The 8463-nt window shown below is 33.3% G+C and overlaps 1 long non-coding RNA gene across 1 annotated transcript; it reads right to left on the bottom strand.

Moving 5' to 3' along the window:
- Positions 1-3068: 3068 nt before the first annotated feature.
- On the bottom strand, positions 3069-7890 carry LOC145259177 (uncharacterized). Its single transcript, XR_013864136.1, has 2 exons — positions 4073-7890; positions 3069-3729 (listed from the first exon to the last, which is right to left on the bottom strand). It is a non-coding gene; the product is annotated as an uncharacterized LOC145259177 (long non-coding RNA).
- Between the last annotated feature and the right edge of the window lie 573 nt (positions 7891-8463).

Genomic DNA, 8463 nt, shown 5'->3' on the forward strand with positions numbered 1-8463 from the left:
ACTCAGTCAATTTTAAGTCTACAGACTTGAAAGTTGAAATACAGGGTACTCAGTTTTGGGAAAATCTTTGTGATCGGTTTTCGGCCAGAAATGTGGTTGTTAAGGGACCAAATTTCAAGTGTTTAGACCCATAATCGTTCGGAGGAGTTTGGTAGAGTTTTCAAAGGCCAAACCGTTGAACTTTGACCCCATAACAACCAAATTTCTGGCCGAAAACGGATTACAAAGATTTTCCCAAATCTCAGTACCCTGTATATCAAATTTCGAGTCTGTAGACTGAAAATTGACAGTTATTGCGTATGGAAATGTACGCACACACACAGACACTTTCACTTTTATAGATATATAGATTACATTAACGCATGGACCTCTCTCTCTTTCTCTCGATCTCTCTCTCCCCCCTCTCTCTCTCTCTATCTCGCTGTTAGTACCAAAGTCATACTTTTTGTAACAGTTTTTTTATTGAATAATTAAAATACTTATTCTATCACTTTCGATTTTTTTCACTGAAAGTTTTCTGCTTTTTTTCTTGGTATTGCTTGTATTATTAAGCGCATCGTGAACGAGTAAAAGTTTACATCAGATGTTATTGGTAGTAAAGTCTGGAATAGATGCGAGTTTACGTGATGTCACAATTGATATATATATATATATATATATATATATATATATATATATATATATATATATATAAAAGTGAAAGTGTCTGTGTGTGTGCCTGTGTACAATGCCCTACGCATTAACTCTGTTAATTTTTAGCTTGTAGATTCGAAATTTGATATACAGGGTACTGAGATTTGGGAGAATCGATGTGATCGGTTTTCGGCCAGAAATTTGACGATTAAGTGGTCAAAGTTCAACGATATGACCTTTGAGAACTCTACCTAACTCCTTCGACAATTTTGGATGTAAACACTTAAAATTTTAGATATAGGTTCCTTGGACATGGATCTAACTTAATAACTTGATTGGAGCCCCAAACAATAAATGCTAAGGGGTTATAATAGGGGTCAAATTAAAAAAAAAATTGCCTCTTTTTTTTGTTCAACATACACCTCGAAATACCCGGGCAACGCTGGGCTGAAATGCTAGTATATATATATATATATATATATATATATATATATATATATATATATATATATATATATGTATAATTTCTATGTATATGTATGTGTACATGCATATGTGTGTATATGCATGTATGTGATATGTATATATATATGTGTGTATGTGTATGTATATATATATATGTATATGTGTGTATGTACATATATGTGTGTGTATATGTGTATATGTAGATTTATGTGTGAATGCATGTGTATGTATGTATGTATATACATATGTATGTGTATGTATTATTATGTATATGTATAAATATGTATGTGTATGTATGTATGTGCATGTGTATATATGTACGTGTGTGTATACGTATATATGTGTATGTATATATGTATATATATGTATATATGTGTGTATGTCCATGTGAATCTGTATATATGCTTTAATTATGTGTGTGAATTTGAATGTGTATATATGCTTTTACCTTTAAATAATTGTATTTATTTATCTACCTTTAATCATTTTATGTTTATGTATTATATTATATATATTTTTCATGTGTCCATTAGTTTAATTTTGTATTATTTGTATTATTGTTCGGCCTTGGTGTTTCTAGAAGGTGTTTCTGTACCCACACGATTCCCTGCTCAATATACGCACACACACACGCGTGCACACGCGCCCATACGCGCCCACGCGTGCGCTCTCTGAACATTAACTTCATCCCACTATCACTACTCTATCACGATTCCTGCCCAGCCCTCCCTTCATTTCGTAAACAATCTTTACGTCGCTTACGAAAGACTATTTTACAACAGGGACATTAGAGCCAAGACACCGCTCGTTTACTTGTGTTCATTTTTCCGTTTTGTTTTTTTTTCCTTCCACCAGATGCTGATGAATTGTGTTGGTTTTTGTCAGCTACAGAAGACTGTTCCAATACAATGAAACCGCTGGATTGTCTTTGGAATATGTATGTATAGTTTTTAAATAAATATTTGTATTTTAGCTTTCACATTCGCGACCGAGCACTTTATTTTATTTCTTTTCATCGCATTCTTACACCCTATATATATATATATATATATATATATATATACATATATATATATATATATATATATATATATATATATATATATATATATATATATAGTTATGGCAACCAGTATGAATCAACTATTGCATTGAGATTTTTGCTTAGAGGTGACCATAGTCCAATAATACTTTTTTGCAAGTTTTTAAATAAGTCATAAGAGAAGCAGCAATTGACCGTTATCTCTTGTGCGAATGAAACCCAGTGTAATGTGGCACCCGTAGGGTGTGTTATAAATTTATAAAAATTGTATCAGTTTCTATTGTGTGTGTGTTTTTTATTAAAGTTAAGCGATGTAAAATACGGATTAAATAAATAGCATTTCATTGGTTTTGAAAACGTGATCGTCTTATTCGCATTGTGTGTGATGCATAATTGTATGATTAAGGTTGACGTAAATTGGGTGTTGTCAAGCCACTTTCAAATGCCCTGCCAGAAAATATTTGTAAAACATCAGTAATTATATATATATATATATATATGTGCATATATATATGCATATATATATGCATATGTATATATGCATATATATGCATATATATATGTATATACATGCATATACATATATATAAGTATATGCATATATCTATATATATGCATATACCTATATATATGTATAACACTATCAGCCGGTCACTGAGGTGTGACCGACAGACGTGTTACAGTAAATGTCTTAAAGCGGTCTCATGAAGACATGAAGATGGGCCAGTCATTAGGGTCTGAGTAACAAGAAGAAAATCATACCTGAGATGTTGGATTTGGGTGTGGCTCCTTTCTTTTCTCAAGATGATCTCTTCACCCTGGTGGCATTCTGGTGGGAATCTTCATCTCTTTGTCCTCAGGGCCGCCTTTCGACTTCAGACATTTATGAAGGCATTCATGGCAGACAAGAAAAATGACACGCGACACACTTGTAATATACAAAGGTATAACTAACTATTTTATTTTACATTAGAGATACAATATATATTACAAAAAAAACAATTTACAATTAATTTTTACAATAGGCTTTTCAAAGCTAACTAACCTACCCTAACTAGTGTTGAGGGAGGGGGTGGCCCCCCCTCATTTACGGAGAGACAGTCTATGCGTCCTCACATCATGGTGGTCGTGTAGGAAAGAGACAGAAAGATAGCAAGGGGATTATGGGAAGGGGTTTCTTTGTATCTCTACGCTCATGGACAATTTACCACCCGTCCATGCTGCAGAGTGTGTTAGAAACAGTGGCACAAGGAAATAGTGCCACATCCCTCCCTATGCTATCCGAAATTTATGAGCATTCATAAATTTCAGAAGTCCCTAATTTTCCGTGAATGGTGCGTCAACCGGCCGTCAGCAATCAATGTCTCCATGCTCTACGTTCCATCAGGAACTCAGTGAAGCAAGTTATTTTTTTCCACCAGGCTCCTGGTAGACTGGTATACTGCTTCAAATACCAGAGAGGGTAATCATCCTCGCCCTCCATCGAGGCAATGACCTCATGATTTCAGTTACTGGATTTACACTTTCTTAAGCAACCATTATAATATTTTTTAACAAAGCCGGATTTTACGTGAGTTCATCACGCCGACCTATACGTATTTGACTAAGCCGGATTCTACGTGAGTTTATCACGCCGACCTATACGTATTTCACTAAGCCGGATTCTACGTGAGTTTATCACGCCGACCTATACGTATTTCACTAAGCCGGATTCTACGTGAGTTTATCACGCCGACCTATACGTATTTCACTAAGCCGGATTCTACGTGAGTTTATCACGCCGACCTATACGTATTTGACTAAGCCGGATTCTACGTGAGTTTATCACGCCGACCTATACGTATTTCACTAAGCCGGATTCTACGTGAGTTTATCACGCCGACCTATACGTATTTCACTAAGCCGGATTCTACGTGAGTTTATCACGCCGACCTATACGTTTTTTAATTTAGTCTGCATAACATTATTTTCGTAACTGGATTTACGCTCCCTTCAGCAACCAGTATAATGTATTTTAACCAAGTCGGAGTTACGTGACCTCATCACGCCGACCTATATGTATTCCAAGTTATTACTTCAGTTACTGGACTTACGCTCTCTTCAGCAACCAGTATAATGTATTTTAGATAAGTCGGGGTTACGTGACCTCATCACGCCGACCTATATGGATTTAGTAAAACCTTGGTCTTCAGAGGTTCTAATCCAATTAATTCTGTTAGAGCAAGGAGTCTGCCGCCGAGCGACCAATAAAAACTATCCACCACGGAATATTTATTAATTATATAAAGAATTAACTAAGAAGGGCACTCAGCCTTCATGAGTTAGAATACTCAATTAGGGGGAAAAAAATTTCCAAAAATAAACAATTCAGAAACCTGGTATACATTAAATCAATGAAATAGGGTGTTAACAATTTTTTTTCTTAAAAAGAAAACATTTTTAAAAAATCATTTCAGAGCACCTCGGTCACAATTAGAATTTGTTTACACAATGCAAACGCATTTCAGTTATTACATTCATAATTAACTTTTTCCCAAATTTCAGGGTACATTTAAAAAGTATATGTATTTTTCCAAAACTTGATTTACAAAAGATCATTAAAATTTAATTCCAAAATTTAAAAATTATTTCAAGTATTTTGGTTCATCGTTAAAATCAATTTATGTTAGTTAACTTCTTTGCAAAGTAATTCATTTATTACTTTAAAAACAATCTTCTCAAAAGGTCATAAACTTCGAATAGACCCATTTTTCGTAATACAATTCAAAAATTATTCCAAACATTTGGTTCATTATTAAAATTAATCTTCCGAAAAGATCATAGACAATTCATTTTGAATCAATTCACCCTTCACAATGAGATTCAGAAACATCCCAAATTTTTCATTTCGTAATTATTATTTTTAAAATTCAGTGTACATTTAAAGTTATTTAATTGATTCTTAAAAATCATTTCTTCTTATAGGTCATTATCAAGGTCATTTCGAATTCAGAAACATTTCACGTTAACTAACTTTATTTTCCAAAGTAATTATTTTATCATTTAAAAGCAATTCTTTTCCTAAACTCACTCACAAGGATTATTTCGAATTAATAAACTCCCGCCACACCTGGGAGTCACATTAGTTAACGACCAGTTCTGTATAGTTAACAGCTCGAAAAAATTAAAGTTTCAATTAAAGAGAGATCTTTCTAGACTGAGGAAATCTTTTTTTTTTTAATAATTAATTCAATTTTACGTATATACTCCTCAGTCAATATTTCAGGGACCCCTATCATACGGTCCAATTTCAAATAAACCTTCAATTAAAGAACTCGCTCGAATAATTCTTCCTTAAAATAATCTAGAATTGAGGAAAATTTCTTTCGTTAGTCAAACAATATTTCCTTAGAAATTATTAAAAATTCAGAGAATATTCGAAATGTAATAGCGTAATTTTTCTTTAAAAAAGCTATGAACATTTCAGAGAACTCTCAAAAAATTAACGTAATCATGTAACAGTTGCCCTTCCCAAACACTCGAAGATTTCAAAAAAGTACTTCAAGTTCTGTTTGAATAATTGTCTTAGTTTTTATTTTTAATAAAAACCAATTGAAGACATCATTTAATGTAATTTAACGAAGCATAAATAATTTTGTTCTTTAAACTTGGTAGAAAAATTAAAAAAAAACTCCAAGTTAATTCGTTATTATATGCCCTCCTGCAATCAGCCATGGGGGTTTAGCTATACAATCATTAAAACGCAAGAGTAGAGAAAGAGACCGAGGGGGAAAAGAAGGGGATAGAGACAGAGCGATGTCACTACACACCCTACCACCCTCATGATATCATTACGTAATAACAAAAAAAATCTTCGACAATTTTCTCTCTCGTCCTCATAGACCCTAAAAGGTAAGGGAATGAGAGAGAGAGAAAGATAGAGAGAAGAAGAGAGAGAGAGAGGCAGATAGCATTGTTCTACCACCCATTCCTCAACACCCTCGCAAACACCATGACGAGGTCATCTTCGCTCTTTCCCATGTGCGGCCATTGTTTTAAAAAATGAGTGACAGGTAGACATTAAACATTTCTACGAGTTTAAAACAAATAACTAAATAGAAAAACAATCTTATTTTGAACAATTTTGTAAAAGGCATTCTCACACAAAAAAAAACGTTCACATTATGTAATCCAAATTTGTAGCAATCCATTTTTTTCTTTCCTTTTTTTAAACAGACAAATCAAAATTAATAAAAAAACATAATCAAATCAAAAAACCACATATGTTCCGGCATTAACTGCTAATCTAACCCGAAAAAAAAAAACACATCAACTGTTCATGGAATAAAATGTAATGTAAAAGTTCTATTTTTTTCAAATCTGAATCTAACACTTGCAAAGTCAAAAGCAATTTTTTAAAAAGTCCTATATTTTTATAAACCTGAAATAAAGATCAGATAAAAAATGTTAGGTATCCTTTATTTTCTTTCCTTTTTTTTTTTTAATTTATTTTTCGAGCTTCGTGTTTGAAGGATTTTTTCTTTTTTTTTTTCATGTAATAACAAGATGCATAGATATACACACATATCGATATATATCCGGAGAGAGACAGAAAGAGAGAAAGCGTGAGAGAGAAAGAGATATTGCATATTCTAGAGACACTTTTTTCTCATCTCTGTTTTTTTTTTTTTTTTTTTTTTTTTTTTTTTGTGTGGGAAACATTTCTTACTTTTTTGTTCGAAGGGTTACTTTCAATACTCTTTTTTTTTTAAATCGATCTTTTGTAAACTGTTTTCTTTTTTTTTTGTAGGTGCAAGACAAGTTTTTGTTCAGGTTCTAAATTTTCTTTTTTTGAGTGCGTTTTTTTTTTTTTTTTTGTGCGCGTGTGTACTGGTCTGCCATTTTTTTAAATTTTGCCAGAAATAATAGTTTTTTCCGTTTTTAAAGACCGTGGACCATTTTTTTTTTTTTTCGATTCGTCTAGTGGACGTTATTTTTGGTTGTGCCGTGGGTTTAAGGGTCGAAATTATTTCCATGCTGGGAAACAATATGTTCTGGTCATAGTGCATCATTTATACTGCGACACAGATGCGACGAGATCCGTCTGGTAATTAACCAGGGTCAATCCTGGTCACGGCACCATTTATAACACTATCAGCCGGTCACTGAGGTGTGACCGACAGACGTGTTACAGTAAATGTCTTAAAGCGGTCTCATGAAGACATGAAGATGGGCCAGTCATTAGGGTCTGAGTAACAAGAAGAAAATCATACCTGAGATGTTGGATTTGGGTGTGGCTCCTTTCTTTTCTCAAGATGATCTCTTCACCCTGGTGGCATTCTGGTGGGAATCTTCATCTCTTTGTCCTCAGGGCCGCCTTTCGACTTCAGACATTTATGAAGGCATTCATGGCAGACAAGAAAAATGACACGCGACACACTTGTAATATACAAAGGTATAACTAACTATTTTATTTTACATTAGAGATACAATATATATTACAAAAAAAACAATTTACAATTAATTTTTACAATAGGCTTTTCAAAGCTAACTAACCTACCCTAACTAGTGTTGAGGGAGGGGGTGGCCCCCCCTCATTTACGGAGAGACAGTCTATGCGTCCTCACATCATGGTGGTCGTGTAGGAAAGAGACAGAAAGATAGCAAGGGGATTATGGGAAGGGGTTTCTTTGTATCTCTACGCTCATGGACAATTTACCACCCGTCCATGCTGCAGAGTGTGTTAGAAACAGTGGCACAAGGAAATAGTGCCACATATGTGTGTGCATGTAAATAAGTATATATGTGTAATATAAATATATATACATCCATATATATATATATATATATGTGTGTGTGTGTGTGTGTGTGTGTGTGTGTATGTATCTATATAAGAGTATAAAACTTAAACTAAATAAAATAGGTTGTAAATTCAATTTATTATTCGACAAGAAACACAAAATGAATATTTCGAAATGGCTTTAATCCGCGAAGTTTCAAAGAATTCTCTTTTGACGAATCATATTGGCAAACTATTACTTATTGTTAAACGATGATTTTGCTGCTTAAATGCATAAAATGAAACTGCAAAATATGCTGCGAATCATATGTGCATAACAGTTCATGAAAAAGTTTATGAAAATGCAGAAATAAGCAAAAGGATATTTAGATGTTGTTCAACTAAGTTCAGGAAAAAAATAATGTTCTAAGAATTTAAGTTGTAAATCCGGGTAGGTAAAATTCGGATGTAAATCTGGGTATGTAAAATTCAGATAGGTGAAAAAACAAAATCTAACTTGTAATAAGGTTTTCCATATTGGCAGTTAAAAGGTTTTCTCGTCTAT

This window comes from Euprymna scolopes, chromosome 34, assembly GCF_053919585.1.
Source record: "Euprymna scolopes isolate OS-2025 chromosome 34, ASM5391958v1, whole genome shotgun sequence".
Lineage (NCBI taxonomy): Eukaryota > Metazoa > Mollusca > Cephalopoda > Sepiida > Sepiolidae > Euprymna > Euprymna scolopes.